The following is a 21,233-nucleotide window of genomic DNA, read 5'->3' as shown; positions in this document are numbered from 1 at the left end:
TCATACATCTGATGAAGTGGACTGTAGTCCCTGAAAGCATACAGGTCACTATTCTAAACTTTCTGAATGTCTCATTACAAAGGGAGGAGGAATTCTTAAACTACAGGAATGTTAACTCCACACACAAATACATTCTCTTTGTACCTCTCCCCAAATAGTTTTCCATACAGAACAAATTTAGGTAGCTGCTAGGGAATGCACATTTTCTAGGACTTAATAGAACTGTACACAATGTTTAATCACACAGTTATGTTTTGTTTTTTGGTTTGGTAGAGGACTGATTATATCAGCAGCAATAACAGAAATGGATCAAGAACAGGTTTTTCCATCCCATATGTTTTAAGGATTTCTCAGATTCCTCAGAAACAGATCAAGGGTTCTTCAGTGAGAAGATAAGTATCAGCAGATATCTTTCTTGGTGACTAAACTTTCCTTTCAAGTGCACAATTGAAGGGGCAATGTTGAATGTGTTTTAGAGGAAGAATGAATTTTAGAGGAAGAGAGAGTATGACTGGCACCAAAAATGTCTCTTAAAATATGGTGCAACATGCAGTGAAACCTTGGCAGCTGTGGCACAGTTAGTTAGGGCAAAACTTTGGGGCACAGATCAAGTGCCCCACTCAATAGAATGAACACTCCTCCAAACCCAAGAGTAGGTTGGTTTACTACATTTTTAGGTATGTATCACAAGACCATTTATCCCAGAGTCTAAAGTTACCTAGATTTTAAAGTAGGTAAAATCTAATATAGCACAGCACAATGCAGCTGGAATTAATGGCAATAGAACTGTTTCTGTCCGTTACTATTTGATATAGAAAACAACAGGCCAAAGCTCTCATCATCATAGTATCATATACAATTGATATTTTCAGATTTTGTCTTCTGGTTTGTTGAATTGATTAGTGGCACTTGGAAGAATTAACTTTTTGGACTGCAGACCCTAGAATCCACCAATATTCTGGTAAACAGAATTCAAAAATAACTTTTCCAACTTCTCCTGATGAGTATCAACACCTTTGGGTTGCCTGAAAAACTGTTGTGTGTTGTTATGTGCCTTCAAGTTGTTTCCAGTTTATGGTGATCCTATCATGCGGTTTTCTTGGCAAGATTTGTTCAGAGAGGGTTTGCTTTTGTTGTCCAAGCCCTAATCTTGAGTCATACTTTCAACACTCAAAAACTCATTGCCTCTCATCCTGAAGAATAAATACCTCCTAGCAAAAGTCTGGAGTCATGTGGCAGCGCTAAACAAGAATCAAAAGGGAGCATAGATACATTAGATACTAGGAAATTTATCTAGTGTTTGCTCAGATTGGTGTTAAGTGATTTTGCTTATGACTTCATTGAAAAAAAATTGAGTGGAAGTACCTACAATCGTTAAGATTTGCATCGTACCCAATTTCATGTAAAAACTCAACAATTTTCAGGGGGGGGGGGGGATGCACACAAAATTTGCCAGTCAGTCCCAAACTTGCTCCCAACTGTTCAGAATGTAAATCTTAGTATAAAAATCAAGTTTGCTTAAAAATGTGTTTGTCAATGTGAATTCTAGATGATAACAAAATTAAAAATTACAGAAATCTGAAGTGTTTGTTTTAAAGGTACTCAAAATACTTGATGAATCCATTCCAAAATCTTTCTGAAATTTTCATTTTGGCCCCAATAGATAACACAGCAAATTTGGTGCCTTTGATTTGTCTAGCGCATCAGACTTAATTGCATTATATTAGAGACAGATTAGCCATTTTACATTTGTAGATACATGGACTCTTAAACTTTCAGTTGCTTCCAACAGGCTAAAATCAAGATCCTCTTAAGTTACTAGCTGGCTATCACCAGATAATAATTCTTTTCATAATGTGCCAAAAACTAGACAGTTCCTTTGAAGTCTGGCCATATTCATGTACTCTGTTGGTCACATGGCAACTAAACAGAAGTATTTATTATCTGGCCAACTAGTGACTTCAGAGCATCCTGTTTTTGTGTTTGTTAGGAATAACTGAATTGTAACTGAGAAGCACAGGTAAGGAATGTATGGCTGCCTATCAGACGCTGGGCTAAAGCTCCCATTGTCTCTCCTCTATGCTGAATGGGACTGATGGAAGCTGAGGTCCAACAGCATCTGGAGGGCCACATTTAACCACCTCTGCATTAAGTAGTGATAACAGCCCCCAAATGGTATAGGGGAGAAGCAACAGATCCTTGGCTGTTTCTTCCAGGAATCACTCTCCCATGCTCTATGCCTTGTCCGATAGGGAAGACATTAATGTTCATGGAAGCACCACAGAGCAATACTCCTTTGGCCTTCTTTCCACTGATACCATACTTATGGAATTTTTTTAAAAGGATACTAAAAATGTATAGGCACTCACAGTACACACCAAGTGATTGAAAAAGGTCAAAAATAGTGTTCCTTGTTGCTTATGTTTAGATTGTTTAATCCCTCTCCATCAATAAATAAATCAATATATTAAAAAATATGCATGCTCATTTATGCAGGGCATGTGTATCCATAGCTGTAGTCCTTTTATAGCAATGTCCCATTATTTAAGTAATGTGCCTCTCCTTCTATATAATTGACTGCCTTACACACAGACAAACCACGATTCACACCAGAGTTGTGCAGATTTCAAGACCATAGATCTACTTTGTTTTACACTGGAATCCTGTGATCTACAAACCAGAGGCTGAAGCAAAGGGCCATAGCCAGTGGTTGAGGGCACAAAGGCCTAGCCCAGCCTCATTATACTCAGGCCTCAAAATGTCTTGCTATGGGCCTGATGTATTGCAAATCACCCAGAGCTCTCTACTGGCAGACTCAGATTTAACTTCTGGGCTTTGCAATTCCTTTTCTAATCATCAGGTGGCACTTAAAAAAGGTGGGACACAGTTTCTCTGCTGGAGCTCCAAGAAGCAGAGTTGGAGCGAGGTATACTCAGGGTAAGGCTATGGCAATCCTCCTCTGAACAAATCTTGCCATGAAAATCCCATGACCACACACACACACACACACACACACACACACACACACACACGTACTTGGTTGCCATCCTTTTTACATTTCCAAGAATTTTAGTTTCCATAGCCTCACTCTCACCACTTCCAAAGTAAGACATCAGGACACTGGAAATAACATAGCAGATATCTCTTTTGTTTTTAATCTCCACTCCACTCCCTGTGTCCAAACACACATTTTTCTAGAAATTACCCACACATAGAGAAGGTACACAAATAAGTTAATAATTAAAATGACAGAACAGGATCAGAGACACAGACTGCAGTGGGAGGGAAGGGAGGCAATAAATATGTAAGAGAGGAAAACAAATGGAATAAAAAAGAAAGGAAACCAGAAGTAAACCTATACCACGTTGCACACTGATTCTCCAGAGTGTGTTCCAAAAGAATTCAAGGATTGCTCAGGAATTTGTTAGCGGTCCCCCATTCCCCAATTAACAGGTTGGTAATGGTGGACAAACCTCTCACAATGACTGGATTCCCACTCTACTGCACAGCTAAGAGGGAATGCTGGACACATTTAGTGTGCACAAGACAATAATGAAGCCTAGTAGAGGTGGCTGGTGGCTTTCATGTGTACAGAAAATGCACTCTAAAACATGCTCTAGAACCCCACTCCCCACGTCACTTGGTGGGAATCCTTGGCGGGTGTGTTGAGATGGAAAGGGTTCTCCTGGAGTAGGTGATTTGAAAGATTCGATCTAGCAGCCTAGAGAGTGAGGAGCAAAAACTAGGGTCCACTCTGCATTGCAAGCCTGTAAAAAGGAGGATTGGTGAGCATAGGCAGTGAAAGCCAAGAGGGCTGAAACACTCTACAGCAAGTGTCCAAAGACACCTTTTGACCACTAGGGACCTATCAATGTCTTTGAGGCCATATCCCATCCAGTACAGAAATTGCTCCTTCCAGTCCACAAAAGCTGCCTGACTATACCAGCATCCGCCAGTCAACAAATGGCCATAGATTGTAGTCATGGTGATGTACGCTGTGAATATAAGATTCCCAAACTTATTGGAGCTGAAGAGAAGGAAGGCACTGCAGACAAGTGCCCTAATCAGGAGGGCCACAACCACTTCCTCATGTCCAGTGAGAATACTGCACACACCCCTTGGCCAATAAGAGACCATGTTGGCCCAGGGAAACACACCAATCCATGAATGAGCACAACCTCGAGAGTTGGACATGTCTTGATGAACCAACGTGAAAACCACACACTACATCCCCTCCTTTTCTCCCTACGTCCGGCCTGTGCGAGTGAGTAGGGTGCAGACACATGAGGTATCAATCCTGATCCAACGCCAGGCCACAATCTTGTCAGAATCCACTGTGAGGGCCCTTACGTACGACTGTTTAGCCTTGCACTCTGAGATCCAGTGGCGTCGGTCCACACCTCGGCAGCCGCCCACCGTGCCCCCAGCTGGATTACATTTGGTTTCAAAGAAATACTGCTTCAACGGGCCCGTAAGCGTCTGGACCTCTGAAAGCACTGTCACAGTTTTGCCACGGATGTCCACAGCTGTGCGTTTATCAGTCACCCAGACGTTGACGCTGTCACACACCGACATCTCTCCCCGGCGTATAGAGCTGTCCAGGGACCGTTTGGACTTGAGTGTTTGGTTAGCAGTCTGCACTGTCTGGGCATTGGAGTCCTCCATAAGGAAAAGCAAAGGAGGTCCCTCAGGTTCACGGTGGGAAAGAGTGACACGGGGAGAAAAGAGGTCCCAGTCCTGTACTGGATTCTCAGACCAGAAGACATCTGTGTTGTTATGGAGGGCACTGGTGTTGGGGACTGGGGCAGCACGGATGACAGAGAGCAGTGGGGTGATCATGACATGGAGCAGAATAAGCATCCCTCCCTGCACAACAGGAACCTGAGTGGAAAAAAACACAAAGTAAGCTTCAAATGCTGCCTTGCGGGGGTGTAGGGATATGTTTTGAAGTACAGGAGCTTCAAATGTCAGCGTGTGTAAGTAAGTACGAGCTTGTGCACACAAATGAAAGACAGTACATTTCATAGGATAATCATGACTAGAACTTGCCCAAGGTTCCTTTTGGACTACACCTCACAGAATTCATAGTGGCCATGCTTGCTGAGGACATCTAGGTATAGTCCAAAAGCAGCTTCTTCAAGCTCTGGACAATAACAAATCCTATGCCTAGTTTACCTGTGAGTAAACTCCATTGAATTCAGTGGTGCTTACTTCTGACTGAATAAGTTCAGCCTGTGGAAAAGACTGAGCTTTAACAAATTATAGGCAGCTGAAACGTAACCATCAGCTTTGAATTAGAAATAGAGAAAAATATTGCAAAGTGTCATAATTTAAACTGTTTGCATAAAATAGGAAATGCATCAAAGGAGAAAAAATTTAAATCTCTGCTTTAGTTGCTTCTTTATTCTCTGAATCCTCTATGAATGGGATAGGAAGCATGCAGCTCTCCACCTGTTGTGGGACAACTCCCAACATTCATCGCCATGAGCTGTATTGGTTAGAGCTGCTGTGGCTCACATTCCAACATCTGGAGAGCCATAATTCCCATTGCTCTTCATTGTTCATCTAGTAACAAACTGTTCAAACATATAAGCCTTGTTATCACCTCATTCATGTTCCAGAGCAAAGAGAAATTTCTTCCTTAGTAATCTGACAGAGGAAATCAGTGATTCTGCTCTGAAAAAAACAAACGGCCGGCAGCTCTCTTTCAATATGTTCTCTCTCTACAATATTTCTGCTTCTTTGCTACCAAAATATTCAGAAAATGGGACTAATCTAGTAGTCTATTCTATCCCATCCTCACCTTGATGCATTTCTTATCTGCCTTCCTTAGCCAATGACTTAACCAATACCACTTCAAGGGTTGAGCCTGGGGGACCTTGGCAGGTCATTGTCTTTAAAGCAGCCAGTAGCCATAGTTACTGCCACCATCCTAGTTTCCCCAAAATCCTGTATCTCCAAAATTCCATTGCACTACAGGTAAGAACAAACATGGCCAATTCCAACAAAACTGTGTGAAGAGCTATATACTGATGGGTTGTATGGGGTTTCTTTACCACAAGGCCACAGAATTTTGGCAAGTCTCTTCAGAGTTCTTGAAATTACAAGGACCAATTTGCTGCAGAAGAGAAAGTGTAAAAGCAAAAGTTAAGACCTTTGAAACTGCAAGAACCAACTACCTGCAAATGAATTTCAGAGGAAGAGAAAGAGGAAAGGAACAACAAAAAAAGCAAGCAAAAGAAGGCAGCTGTGCGAGAGGTCCATGGGCTGGCTGATGATGTTACCTGTGGGATCAGTGCTTCCTTAAGTCACAGCCAAGTAGATCCTCAGTTTCACATATTCCTCCAGAATATGATCTTGCTTGGATACTCCTTGATGTAAGTCAGTCTGGGAAAATTTAGATGTTTGTGGTGATAGGTACAGTGATCTTTCTGATGCCTTGTCCCTAACAGACACTGGTACCTCTTTGCAATTCATGTGTCTGAAAGTCTAGACTCCAGAGAGTCTTAATCAATCTCAGACTGCATCTTTGTTTCTCCATGGGATGAGCAAGGAAAACGGGCCCTCGCCCAGGGCCAGAGGTAAGTGCTTTGTCCCACTCTTGACAAAGAGATCTGGCTCAAGAAACAGGCAGGTGTTGAGGGATGTAGACTTGGCTGAGGGCTTGATGTCACTCACTGGATCTGACAAAAGAGACAAAAACAAATGCTCGGTGAATGGGACCTAGGAGTCCTATTCTTCTTGCTTCAACCTGCTATGTTTGTGTGGAACAAAAAAACATTGGCATCTACCACAAATCATGAAAGCAATTGTTTTTATTACTGGAAGAACCAAGGACAACAGCAGAAGGAGAAACAATGTACCTGGAAGACCTCCAGGATAATGAAAAATGAAACATAACAACAATAGCCAAAACTATAGTAAGCAAAGGGATCTTGCAGCACCTTTGAGACTAACTAAAAGATAGAAGTTGGTAGCATGAGCTTCCAATGACATTACCCCAAATGTTAGAGGGACTTTCACTTGCTCATCCTCCAATGTGATTTATGCCATACTATGCCAGCAATGCCCTTCAGCACTCTACACTGGGCAAACAGGCCAGTCTCTGCGCCAGAGGATAAACAGACATAAATCAGACATCAGGAATGGGAATATATAAAAATAGGTTGCAGAACTCTTCAGTCTTCCTGGGCATTCCATCTTGGTCCTCAGAAAAGTGGTCCCTGAACAAAAAAGACTCCAATGGAAGACTGGAAAGAGAAACAACAGCATTGGAGTATATCAACAAACTTCAGTCCATCAGTGGGCTGAGCAGAGACAATGGTTTCCTGGCACATTACAACGCTAGTTAACCCCCAGTCTCATGGGGGCTCTCTTCAGCAGTTGATCACATTTTCTTTTTGGCTCCTGCACTACATCTCAATACTCATTCATATGGTTATCTATAAACCTTGGCTTTAGGCAACATCTTTGCCTTATCCCCCAAGGCAAAGATGATGCCTAAAAGGCTATGGTTAAAACTGATCTTGTCACCTAATCTCCACACCCACAAAGTTTTGCATTCCTATGGACATTTTCACACACAAAATGCTATATACTGTAGGTCTGTTCCTGGGCTTTCCTCTCCACTACATGTATCTGAGGAAATAGGCTCAAGGCTATGAAAGCTCATACTACCAATTTCTGTCTTTCAGTTAGTCTCAAAGGTACTGAAGATCCCTTTGCATACTAATTTTACAGACTGACATGGCTTTCAAGACTGTGGGAGACTGGATGCAAATATTTTTTAAAAGAAAAAGAAATGGCTTTTAGATTAGGATATCTGAACCCGAACAATAGCCTAGTCAGAGCCTAGTCTATGAAAGCTCATGTTGCCAACTTTTTTATTTCAATTAGCTTCAAAGGTGCTACAAGATCTCTCTAAATAGCTTAATCAGTCAGACGAAGGAAATTCATTTGAATTTCAACATTTTGCTGTCTCTTTCATCTCATCCCTTTCAAAATTAGTGCTTTTCAGGTGTGTTGAACTATAATCCCATCACCTCAGCCAGTAATGTCATATAGTCTGGGGGGCAGCTAATCCAACCCATATGGAGGACAGCAGGTATTATTTTTATATTTTTGTATTATTTTATTTTAATGCTGCCTTTCTTTCAGTCTTGAACCCAAGGAAGCCAACAAAAAACCTAAAATAAGAAAGGCTTTTTTAAAAAAAAAAAACACCATCCTCGGATAATAAAAAAAGTTAAAACATAATTAAACAGGTTATCATATTAAAATACCATTAAATTTTTAAAAGTGGAAAATTGTTTTAAAATAAAACAATAAAGTTAAAAATACATCACAAACGCCCCATAAAAACACTCCCTGAAACCAATTAATCATCAAATGCCTATTTGAGTAGAGTAAAAATGCCTGCCAGACAAGGGAGAGCAGAAGAGGGGACCAGCCTAGTTTTCCATGGAAAGGAATCCCACAATCTGAGAGCAACCACTGAGAAAGCTCTCTCCTGTGTCCTCATCAGATGAGCCTGTGATGGTGATGAGACTGGGAAGAAGCAAGGCTGGGGGGAAATGCCTGGTCTACTTTCTTCCATCTTCTTCTGTTTTAAAATTCAGTGCTTTAGTCCACCAAAGAGCTACAGGAGGGATACCCCAAGGCTAAACATAACTCCCTAAATCTCCTTTAAAACATCAGATATCAGGAACACCATCCTCTAGAACAGGAGCAGACAACACAAAATATTTAGGCCATATATAGATCTTAACAAACACACCCCAAATTTTTGCAGACCCCTTCACAACATGCATTGTCACCACCAAATTTGCTGCCATGAGCCTGATCCCTGAAATTGCTACTAAAATTGCCAATTTCTGTCACTTCCAGTCTCTTTAGCAATGGAAATCTGTGAGACTGAGACACTCTGCTCTGCTGTTTTTTTAGGGTTCTATGGTACAGAAACCATAGGTTGGCAGCTGTATAAGGCTAGGGGGTCACTTTAGACCCCTATAAGACCTTCAAGGGTCACACTTTGACCACACACCCAGTGCATTTTTTAAAAAAATTGCCCCAATTTTTACACCTTCTAGGGAGCATGGGGGAAATTTCCAGCACACTTTGTAAGAGCAAGAAGTGAGCAGAAGCAATATGCTGTTTCTAAAAAATGCCCTCCACATTCCCAGAGGGCATTTTGGGGCCAAAAAATTGACCACTAAGTTTCCTTATGGGCCACAAAAATAGCCAGGGGTCACACTTTGCCCACTTCTGCTCTACCACCTTCCATAATAGTGGTTGCCATAGTATTGTAACAACAAGAGAGGAGTATGACCCTTGCAAGGAGGCAATGCATCCATCATCACCACAAAGTACTGCTCCCCACATGCACATTTTCCAACTCATATCTGGTAAGTCCACAAGTCCACCTACGGGTCCTCCCACGCAGAGCTTAGGAAACTTACTTTTCTGCACCAACTTCCCAGAATTCCATACTCAGAAAAGCCAGTGGCCATGCTACCTTTGGGATTTTGGGCATCATAATCCATAAAACTAATTTTTTCACATACTCCTCTGAGCAGCTTTCTTGTGGAAGGAGACTGAGGTTTGCAAGACACCTTTTAGCCCCAATGTTCCTCCTGCCCCATCCCAGAGGCAGCTGGGAAACATCAGGTGACGCCTGGGCAGTCTACAGCTGCTGACGGGGAGCCAAGGGAATGGGATCCAGATGTAGAAACATCTGGGGATGGCTGTCACTGGGGGGGGATGGGCTTGGGAGGGTGGCTAATCCCTCTCGCCTTTGAAACTGACACTGATAGAGTGTTTAATTCTTTCCCTCCAATCCCTCCCCCTGCTTTCATTAGTCAATCCAGGCTAGGTTGAACCCACCCTTGACTTACCCCACCTCCAACAAAATGCACATTTCCATAAGAGGGGAGCAAACAATGTCTGTGGGGCAGGGAGATAAACTACCTCCCTCCATTTGAATGGCTGGGAGGGATTGCATAGCAAGAGGGTACAGGATTTGACAAGCTATGTGTTTCTCTGTGTGTGCATGCATACATGCATTCCTTCTTAATCCAGGGATGCCTCTTGGCCTCTCAGACACTGGGGAGAACGTGACCTAGTAGGTAGAACCAGAGCTTGGAACAGGCACTCCTTGGACCACAACCCCTAGCATCCTCCAGCCAGTAGGACCAACCATGCTACCTGGTGGTTCTGGGAGCTGTACCTCCAAAAAGGTATCTTCCAGGCTGTATGAGGAAACAGAATAAGGTGAAACAGAAAGGAATGGCATGCAGTATCCAGCCAAGCTAACTTGTTTAGCAGAGTATTTGTGAGAGCTACAGAAACCAAGCAAAGCACAGGAATCAGGATCCAGACCTTTGGGGATGCTGGGGATGAGAACCACCCTTCCCCAGTCCCCCTTCCCATTAGTAAGGACAACCCCAGGGTGGACCTGGGTATCTTTTGTTCTCTGACTTTGTAACAGGGTGAGGCTTGGACTCCTGGGTTCTTTAGCAGGGGAGTGGTGCCTAGTGGCTAAGCAAACAGGTCTTAAGAGATAGTTAATCCTGACCCTTAGGCTATTTGCATAAGCATCTTTTCCCCCCCACAGTGCCTAGCGCCTGTGACCCCGCTCCCTCCAATGAGAAACGGTTGGGGGGGGTTGCGCGCCGGGAGTTGTGTGGTGTGAAACTGCAGGCATTCCACACAGGGGAACCAGCCCCTGCTCCAAGGAGGTATGCGTAGCTTAGCACCGGGCAGGCTCCGACCTGCCGCCTCCCAGCCACAACGCTGATCATCAACAAGCAGGAAGCTGTGGCTTTGTCAAGGATGCCCACAATTCAGGCCTGCAGCTCCCGTAAAGAAGGCTCCTGATGTTCCATTCATTTCTGCCCCTCCTCACCAAACATGTCAGGGAGGGATTTGGGCCTTTCCAACTATTTGGGAAAACAACTGTATCGATGTCTGCATCAAGAGAGCCCCTCACTGTATGTAAAGCAATCAAAATTATGCAGTTAAATCACATAGCATAAGCATGGAACAGTTACTTTTTCAACCACAACTCACAGAATCCTCCACCCACCATGCCATTGGCTATGCTAGCTAGGGTTTCTTTTTGCAAATGTAACTTTCCCAGGCTCTGGCATGACTCTTCAGTGTAATTGCAGTTTTTGCTACTTTGGGCCCGAACAGACAGGCCAAAATAGAGCTGCTTCGGGTCACTTTGGAGGTATGCTGTTTAAATGACACACATGTCTTAAGAGGCCAGAAGCTGCGCCAAAGCTACGCTCCTTAGGACTGGAGCGTAGCTTTGGCACAGCTTCCAGCCTCTTAGGACGCATGCATCATTTAAACAGCATACCTCCAAAGTGACCCAAAGCAGCTTTATTTTGGCCTGTCTGTTTGGTCCCTTTGTGCAACTGCTATCAAACTGAAGTGTCACCAACATCTACATACCAAGAGACATATGCAGCCTGTGAGGAATAGAGAAGAGGGAAAGAAGGATGTAAAATGGGTGATGTAGGCCAAGAGACAGTATTATAGAGGAAGAAATCAAGAGGCATTTAAGTACTGAAGCATCATGGTTTAACTAATACTGTCTCCACCACAAACCCCATTCCACCTTCTGAGATTCCACTTGTGCATTTTTCATTAGAGCTACAATCTTGCTTTCACTCGAATGAAAGCTGAGAATCTCAGGGCTCCAGATGCTATGATTGAGTTGGTACTTTAGAAAATTACTCTACAGATAGTTGAAAGCAGATTATGCTGTGCTTATTAAAATGCTAATACTAACGTCTATATATATTTTTCCTTTAATTAATTCTTCCTTTTCCTTAAGTCCAGGAAATCTCCCTTTCCATAGAATTTTATGGAATTCTTCCAGCTTCCTTGCTGAACCCATTGATCGTTTATCCCCTTTAGAGAATCTTGTACTTTTGCCAGACAAGCAGCCATGAACCACAGAGACTAGGACCTCTGAATGAAGTAATACTTGCTACTGTTCCTTTCTCCTGTTGTAAAAGGGATATAACTTCTCATTCTGTTTTGGCATCACTTAGGCTACTTCATTGTATCAACCAAGTAGCTCTGAAATTACCCCACAAGATACCTTGCTGTGACTGCTCTCCTTGGAACAGGACCAACACTCCCATTAGTCAGGGTGAGGCAAATGCCTCAGGCAACAAATCCTGGGGTAAGGAAGCATTGGCATCCTCCTGGCTATTCTTTCTGAACTCCCTAACTGTTTCCTTTCACTGGAGGATACGAAGACCCTAAATACCCGAAGAGGCACCCAATCCCAGCTGATCTTGGAAGCTAAGCAGAATCAGCCCTGGTTAGTACTTGGATGGGAAACAGTCAACGGATATGCTGTAGGCTATGTTTCAGAGGAGGGAACTGGTAAAATCACTTCTTAAGTATTCCTTGCCACACCAAACTACTCTGCTTCCTAAGGGGTTGTGGTGGGAGCTCTACCTTATAGCCAGAGTTCAAATAGGATTCCACTTAGTTTCTGTACATTATCTTTCATCTCAGGCAGCAAAATGACTTGCACTGGCCTTGCCCAGGTAAACAAGGAGAGGAGACTTGGAAGTGGGGGTATTACTGTAGTTCAGAAACCTGAGGATGACCTAGAGACAAAGAGAAAGGTTTTGGCATTTAAAGCACAGGATTAAGGAATCTGCAAAAGACTTGGGCTAAAATTAAATCCAGTTGTTTCCAGTGAAAAATTCAGGAGTCTTGCTAACACATACCCTCAGAGAGAGTTCAGGGATTTTTCTTCTTTGCTAGTCTCTCAATCAGGGCTGGGGAGAAAGTAGATCAGGTTCTGCTGCAGATCTCTGAGTGATCTGCAAGTGCTTCTGACTCCCAGTCACTTAAATATAGCCATAACAAAATAATGAGTTTTCACCTGAACTGCAATGATGAAAGCTTGGAGTTGCCAGGAATGGACCTTTGTGGCCAAGGACTCTCTTAACCCAATTTAATTCTTAAAAAATGGGGATGAAGGCAGAGTCGGTAGGTGGGTAAGTTTTGAGACATCTTTACACTAACTTGTTTTGCTTTGTTTTCAGCACGAGCTTTTGTGGATTACAATTCTGAAGTGGACTGTAACCCATGGAATTTTGTGGTAAAATAAATTGTTGCATGCCTTCAAGTCATTTCTGACTCATAGCAACCCCAAAGTGAACCCATCACAGGGTTTTCTTAGCAAGCTTTATTAATACAGGGGTTTTTCTTGCCTTCCTCTGAGGCTCAGAGTATTTCCATGGCTGTGCTGGGATTTGAACCCTGGTCTCCAGAGTTGTAGTCCAATATTCAAACCACAACACTACACTGGCTCTCTAAAATAAATTAGCTAGTCTTAAAGGAGTCACAAGAATTCTTCCTTCCTCTATTTTTACACTAATGTTTTCTTTGAAGATTGCTATAATTCAGTTTTCCCATTGAGAACAAATTCTTTGATACAAAATGTGCTTAGAATCACCCTGTTCTTTTATTCTAAATGTAAGTCTTTTGCACCTGACTTTTGCATTTCTAGTTTTAAAAGCCACCCACACAAAATGGATCTGAAATCAGTGGCCACCTGGGTTCTAAGGCTGGGCATTTTCCTAAGAAGAAGTTGAAAACGACAAAAATTTTGAACTAAATTTAAAGCCATCTTGATCTTCATCACCATCAGCATGATTTCAGGATCCCTCTACCAGCATAGCCACTGGCTGGACTAGCTGAGGGATTCTGGGAGTTTTAATCCAAAAACTAACTTCTCCAAATTCTGCCCCTTCTACAGCCTCAAGACTTACTACTATTAAACATGTATCTAGAGAGATCTTGTAGCACCTTTGAGATTAACTGAAAGAAAGAGGTTGGAAGCATGAGCTTTCGTAGACTTCACTCATGCTTTGCATCTGAGGAGGTAGACTGAAGTCTATGAAAGCTCATGCTACCAACTTCTTTCTTTCAGTTAGTCTCAGAGGTGCTACAAGATCTCTCTACATACTGATTCTACAGATAACACGGCTATATCTTTGAATTCTACTACTATTAAAACTATTTGCCATGGCCATTGCTGCCACTACCACTGTACCAAGATTTGGCAAGATAGCTGGATAGATAGACCTCTGCAAATCTGAGGTCTCTCCCATGTATGTTGGATTCTCATTATCCCCTAGGGCAGTGGTTCCCAGCCTGTGGGTCAGGACCCCTTTGGGGGTCGAATGACCCTTTCATGGGGGTCGCCTAAGACCATTGGAAAACACCTATTTAATTACAGTTATGAAGTAGCAATGAAAATAATTTCATGGGTTTGGGTCACCACAACATGAGGAACTGTATTAAAGGGTCACGGCATTAGGAAGGTTGGGAACCACTGCCCTAGGGTAATAGGAGTTTAATGTAGAGAACACTAGATTCTTGTTGAGGAAAGGCTGCATGATGTTCCCCAAATGCATGTTTGGGTTAAAAATGGGAAGCTGGAAGATAGGACATATTCAGAAGAGGGGGAAAATGAGTTGCAACATAGTTGCAATCTACTCTTGGGATACTTCCTCCTGTCCTTGTTGAAGTGTTATATGCAATTGTTACTCGGGAGGATCTATAATTCTGGCTAACTCACTGGCTCTTCATTGCAATTGTAATATGGCCTAAGTGGAGAGGCGGCAGCATGGTGTAGTGGTTTGAATGTTGGACTGCGACACTGCAGACCAGCTCGGCCTTGGTAACCCACTGAATGACCAGTCATACTCTCTCAGCCTCAGAGGATAGCAACGGAAAAACCCCTCTGATGAAACTTTCCAAGAAAACCCCATGATAGGATTACTATAACTCTGAAACGACTTGAAGGCACACAAAACACACATACGTGTCCCAAGCTGACATACCAAACCATACACTTCAACACAGTTCAAAACCAGGGCACATGTGGCCAAGCAACATCAGAATAAGGTCAAGATGGTAAAAGCTGTTAATGAGGCAAAACAGACAAGCTAGGAGAAGCTGCAGCAGTCTGCTTTTGCTTGAGCTTACTGTGAAGGGTAAGATTTTACCCCAATTTCCCTCCTTCTCCTATCTCCCCTGAGGGCAAACTATTTAGTGCACCTTGAACTCAATTTGCTCCACGTGAAGTAAGCTGAGGACAAAGGGAGAAAGTGGGGCATTTTAAAAGTAGCTGAAAAAGTGGGTTGACAGATTAATTTAGGGTGTCCCTGCCAAAGCACGACATTCTGAAGGTATGCCAAAGGCTCAAATCCCCTTGTGTATGTATGTTTTAATGCAGGGGTAGGAATCATGTGTTGGACTCCAGTTCCCGGCATTCCCTGCCATCAGGCATAATGATTATGGCTGATGGGAGTTGTAAATGAATAACATCTGGAAGGCCACATGATTTCTAGCCTTGTTTTAGAAGGAAAGGGTCACTGGCTGACCTATGAACACTAATTTTATTTTACATCTGCTTTAATTTCTATCTTATTATCAAAAGCTTCCGTCTTGGCTCACTGTACAAACTACATAAGATGAGGCATAAACAACTGCTTGCAATTTAACAGTCTTCAACTCCACCACTTTCTTGCAAAGCCTGAAAAGTTAATTTTAACAAAATAAATGGCTACAATGACACGTGGAAGCCATCCATAACTGAGCAGAGGTAGGATAATGTTCTAGGCCCCAGTTATGGATGTCAGTTCCAGCCTGAGAGGGAGTGACCAGGCAGGCCCACCTCCATTAGGGCTAGCCTGAAGAAGAAGAGCCCTCCCTCCAGTCCATCTGCCTTGGTCCAGGCCTCAGAGGGAGAGAATAATCACTGGACCTCATCCCCTTCCCCACCACCATTCCCTTCTCCTTTTGTGTCGTGTCTTTTAGATTGTAAGTCTGAGGGCAGGGAACCGTCTAATTAAAAATAATAATTGTAAGCCGCTCTGATAGCCATTAGGGCTGAAGGGCGGGGTATAAATACCATAAATAAATAAAAGTAAATTCTCAAACTTTACTTTCTTCCAGATAAGTCTTCAATATCTCTTCTCCATCTTGCTACAAATTGTCCTACTCTTTTAAATATATGTGGAAGCAGCAACCCACTCACAAAATCAGAAGGATGGAGGAAGGGAAAACATGGAGCTTGGGGTGGGAGTAGTGGCGAAAGGGAACTTCAGCATTCTTCATTGACTCCAAGTGGGGGGTACCTATGGCCTTGTAGATGTGGTGGGGTTCCAGCTCCCATTATCCCCAGCCAAGCTGCCAAATGATCTGGGATGATAAAACTACAGTCCAAAACATTTGGAAAGCCACACCCTGATCTAAGCAATCTCTGGCAAATATTTATTCCTCAGTTTGCTAGAAACGGAAAGGATCTGGGTGCAAATTCTATGTTCAGAGGAGGAAATCAATAAAGATTTAGTTCCTATCACACTGGATTTTGGATCCTATCTACACAGAACTCTGCCACACTAAGCCAGGGCTAGGCTGCTGGCTATATTTCAGAGCCAGAAACTTGCAAAACCACTGAGCATTCCTTGTCTAAGAAAGTCCAATTAAATTCATGGGAGACCTGTACATTAACAGGCAACTTGAAGGTGCATGCATGCACACACAGAGGCTGCTGTGCCCCTCCAAAGGTTGTTGGACTTCAGATTCCATCAATGCTGGCAGCTGCAGTGAAACAACATACAGTTGTTGTTGTTGTTGTGTGCACCTTCAAGTCATTTCTGATTTATGGTGACCCTAAGGTGAACTTATCATGGGATTTTCTTGGCAAGATTTGTTCAGACGAGGTTTGCCATTGCCTTTCCTTGAGGCTGAGAGCTTGTGAATTGCCCAGTGCGTTTCATGGCTGAGCTGAGAATCGAACCCTGGTCTCCAGAGTCATAGTCCAATCCTCAAACCACTAACACCATGCTGGTTACATATAGCTGTTGTTGTTTGCCTTCAAGTCGTTTTCAACCCTAAGGTGACCCGATCATGGGGTTTTCTTGGCAAGTTTCTTCAGAGGGGGTTTGCCGTTGTCATCCTCTGAGGCTGAGAGAGTATGACTTGCTCAAAGTCACCCAGTGGGTTTCCATGGCCCAGCCAGGATTCCAATCCTGGTCTTCAGAGTAACAGTCCAACGCTCAAACCACTATGCCATGCTGGCTACATACAGTACTTATGGAATAAGTAAACTGCTTGGGGAGTGCTTGTTCACTGATAAGTGGTATAGAAATGTACTTGCTATTGCTACTTGCACTTAACCTTGCATTTATTTAAGCTTTGTCAATGCTCAGATGCTATCTCCCTGGACTTTAACCTCTCTCCTCCTCCTGGCAAAACTTGTGGTTTGGGAGTGCAAGAAAAGTGGCTTTGTTTTCTTTTAAGGCCAAGATTTGTAATCTGCCTTCTTCAGAGGACAGAGAGGGTCTGTGAGGGTTGCCTGGTTTGGATTCCCTGACTCCGAAGGCAAGGAAGAGGGTCGAGACCCCGGCCGTTGGGCGCGCGTGGTGGGCAACCCTGGCTTCCCCCTTGTGGTTGCCTTCCCTTCCCTTCCAGGGATCTCAGGCGTCCTGCTTTCCATCAGCAGCAGGTAATCCAAACCAGGCGGATGAAAGGGCGAACAAGGCAGGGATATTTCCGCTTTTTCCCTTTCGTCTTTTTCCAGCTGGTTTCCATCTAGCCCTCCTTGTAGGCAAAATACATACGTGTGCGCGTGTGTATGGAAAAGGGAGTATTATCTTGATCATGACCGTTGATCCTTCTCTCTTTCTCACACACCGCCTGTTTACCTGGAAAGGCAAGAATAGGAAGCCCCCAGCCCAAACTGGGGTATGAAACATGGGAAGAAAGATCAATGAAGATTGGACACCTGGGTTTTCTGAAAGCAGAGTGAAGTCCCATGATGGAGTACATCTACATTGTAGAAATAATGCAGTTTGACACCACTTTAAGTGCCATGGCTCCATCCTACGGAATCCTGGGATGTGTAGTTTGGCAAGGCACCAGTATTCTTGGGGAGAGAAGGCGAAAGACCTTGCAAGATTACAAGTCCCAGGCTTCCACAGGATGGACAGCCAACATAGAGTAGTTGTTTCAGCATTGGACTATGATACAGGAGACCAGGGTTTGAATCCCAGCTTGACTATGTAAACCCAATGGATGACCTTGGACAACTCACACTCTCTCAGCCTCAGAGGATGGCAAGGACAAACTCCCTCTGAAGAAACTTGACAATAAAACCCTGTGATAGGTTCGCGGTAGAACTGCCATAAAAACCGACTTGAAGGCACACAACAACAAGATGACATGCCACCACTCTTTGGCAGAGAAGATGAAAGAGCTTGTAAAACTACACGTCCCAAGAGCTACAGGACTTGAAAGTGGTATCAAACTGCATTATTTCTACAGTGTGGATGCACCCATGGATGGACTGCCTCTGGAATAGGCTTCCTGGCATTATAGCCGCCCTGGTTATCCATGACAAGAGGAGTACAACCTAGTGTGTGTCTGTGTGCATGTGTGTGCGACTGTGGATGGGAAAGGCTTATTGGAATCCGAACCAAGGTACTTTTCAGCTCTGAACAGCGAAAAACACTGCCTCAGAGTGTGCTGGAGTCTCCTTCTTTAAACAGAGGCTGTTTGGAGAGTGCTTTGATGGTGTCTTGCTGCATGGTAGAGCGAGGTTCCACTGGATGGCTCTAGGATCCCATGACTCCGGAGACCAGGGTTTGAATCCCGGCTGGGCCATGGAAACCCTACTTGGCGACCAGTCACACTCTCTCAGCCTCAGAGGATGGCCACAGCAAACCCCCTCTCTGAACAAAACTTGCTAAGAAAGTCCCAATCAAGTTGGAAATGATTCGAAGGCGTACAACAATAACAAACTGAAATGGTTGGGCAAAATAGGGGTGTTGCAGGAACCCGGACACCTGGGTGTCTCTGGGGTTGCGAGGAGGGGGGAAGGAGAAGGGGGCGCTGTGGAAAGCATGCCTCTGTTTGCTTCCCTCTTACTACCTTTATGGTGTCCTCCCTGCACCCCATTCACCTCCTCTTCTTTTAGGGTGTCCCCATTGCACCACTATTTACCTCCTATCTTTAGAGTGCTCTCATCCCATGGCACCCCCATTCGCCTCCTACAGCCCCTTCCCCCTCCTACCTTTAGGGTGCCTCATTGCACCCACATTTCTCTCCTACACCCTCATTTGCCTCCCACCTTTAGGGTGCCCCCATTGCACCCAAATTCCTCTCCTACATTTAGGGTGCTCTCATTTCACCCCCAGTCACCACCTACATACACCTACATTGCCCTCCTGCCCTTACCTTAGGGTGCCCCTATTGCACCCCCATTTCTCCCTCACACCCCCATTTGCTTCCTATCTTTAGGGTGCCCCCATTGCACCCCCATTCTCTTCTTACCTTTAGGGTGCCCCCACTGCACTGCCATTCACCTGCTACTTTTACAGTGTCCTCCCTAGGCTCTCATTCCCCTCCTATTTTTAGGGTGCCCCCATTGCACCCCAATTCACCACCTACACCCCCATTGCCTTTCTACATTTAGGGTGTCCCCATTGCATCCCCATTCGCCTCTTAACTTGAGGGTGCCCCCACTGCACCCCCATTCCCCTCCTACTTTTAGGGTGTTCTCCCTAGACCCTCCTTCCCCTCCTACCTTTAGGGTGCCCTCCTGGCTGCCCTTCTGCCTCTTCCGTCCCCCTCCGGCTGCCAAGGGGCTCTCCTACTGCTGCTGCTGCTGCTGCTGCTGCCTCGCTTTGCGGAGTTGGGCTTGGGGCTCCCTAAATGGTGGAGGGGGAGTGGGCGAGGGAGGGAAGGAGAAGGGGAAGACCCAGGTGAGGAAGGACTGGAGGAACAGGTTTGGAAGGGAGGAAGGAAGGAAGGACGGAGAGGAAGGAAGGAAGGAAGGAGGAATGGAGAAGGAGAGCCAGGCGTGGAGGAGAGCTGGCGCTGGAAGGTGCGCAGCAGAGCTCCTCTTTCTCCTTCCTTCCTTCCTTCCCTCTCTCTCTCGCCTGCCTTCTTGGCGGAGCCTGCCCGGTCTTGCCCCACCTGAGGCAGCCTTCCCCAGGGCTCCCGCTGCCTGAGCCCCACCGAAGCGGCCCATACCTGGCGCCCCCCGCCCCCTTGGCCCAAGGCAGGCAGCAGGCAGACCCCCCTTGGACTCCCCTTGGCTCAGCTGGGCGGGAAGGAGCCAAGGAGGAGGAGGACGTCAGGTGGGGTGAGACCAGGGCTGCATCCACACTGGGGAAGTAACCCGGTTTGGCACCGCTTTAACTCTTTTTCTGGCTCAAGGCTATGGAATTCTGGGAGCTGGAGTTTGTTGTGGGCCCAGAGCTCTGGGCCTCACAACAAACTCCAGCTCCCACAATTCCATAGCCTTGAGCCAGACAACAAGTTAAAGCGGTGCCAAACCGGGTTAATTCTGCAGTCTAGATGCAGCCCAGGGTTCAAGTCCCAGCCTTGGGTGGTCTTAGTCACACTCTCTCAGCCTCAGAGGATGGCAAGGGCAAACCCCCTCTGGAAATTGGTCAGGAAAACCCCATGATAGATGGGGTCACTCCACCATAAGTCATAAGGTACACAACAACAACAGCAACAACAACAGCAGCGCTCCCGCCCAACCTGGAGGGTCTGAGGAGACTAGGCAATTAAGTTTAGGTCCTCCTCCTCCTCCTTCTCCTCCTCCTCCTCCATCATCTCTGCTGCCTCAGGGCTCAGTTTTCCAAGTAACTCCAAGAAACCTGCCTGAGGGCAAAGCCACAGAGATGCTGTTCAAACAGCAGTACTTGCCCACAATGAAACCATACTTGCCCATAGAGAATGATTGGAAAATACAGTACTTGCCCATAGGGAAGCATTGGGGAATACTTGCCCATAGTGAAACCATACTTGCCCAGACAGAACCAATTTGGGGAATGCTTTCCCATAGGAAATCACTGGGGAATACTTGCCCATAGAGAATAATTGCAGAATACTTGTCTCACAGGGAGGCATTGGAGAATATTTGCCCATGAAGAAGCCATACTTGCCCATAGGAAATCACTGGAGAATATTTGCTATGGGCAGGTATTTTACAATGATTCTCTATGGGCAAGTATGGTTTCTCTATGGGCAAGTACTGTCATTTGTACCACTTCTGTGTTTGTGTGTGTCAGGAGGCAGCAAAGGGCTTTTTCCACGGTGATTACCCAGTGCATCACTTGTGAATGCGTGACAGAAAAGGGATGCTTGGGGTGTTTTGGTGGATATCGAAGGCG

The 21,233-nt window shown here is 44.8% G+C and overlaps 1 pseudogene across 2 annotated transcripts; it reads right to left on the bottom strand.

The window, feature by feature from the left end:
- Nucleotides 1-3,169: 3,169 nt before the first annotated feature.
- On the bottom strand, nt 3,170-19,717 carry LOC149308979 (neurotrophin-4 pseudogene; annotated as a pseudogene). Of its 2 annotated transcripts, none has more exons than XR_016281993.1 (3): nt 19,634-19,717; nt 6,285-6,683; nt 3,170-4,881 (listed from the first exon to the last, which is right to left on the bottom strand). The product of XR_016281993.1 is annotated as a neurotrophin-4 pseudogene, transcript variant X1 (transcript). The 2 variants fall into 2 exon arrangements; XR_016281994.1 differs by lacking the exon at nt 19,634-19,717 and adding an exon at nt 10,204-10,239 and having other exon boundaries at nt 6,285-6,677.
- Between the last annotated feature and the right edge of the window lie 1,516 nt (nt 19,718-21,233).

Source organism: Sceloporus occidentalis, unplaced genomic scaffold (assembly GCF_023333645.1).
Source record: "Sceloporus occidentalis isolate IW3139 unplaced genomic scaffold, rSceOcc1.0.p SCAF_7, whole genome shotgun sequence".
NCBI lineage: Eukaryota > Metazoa > Chordata > Lepidosauria > Squamata > Phrynosomatidae > Sceloporus > Sceloporus occidentalis.
This window is presented reverse-complemented; position numbering and strand designations above follow the sequence as displayed.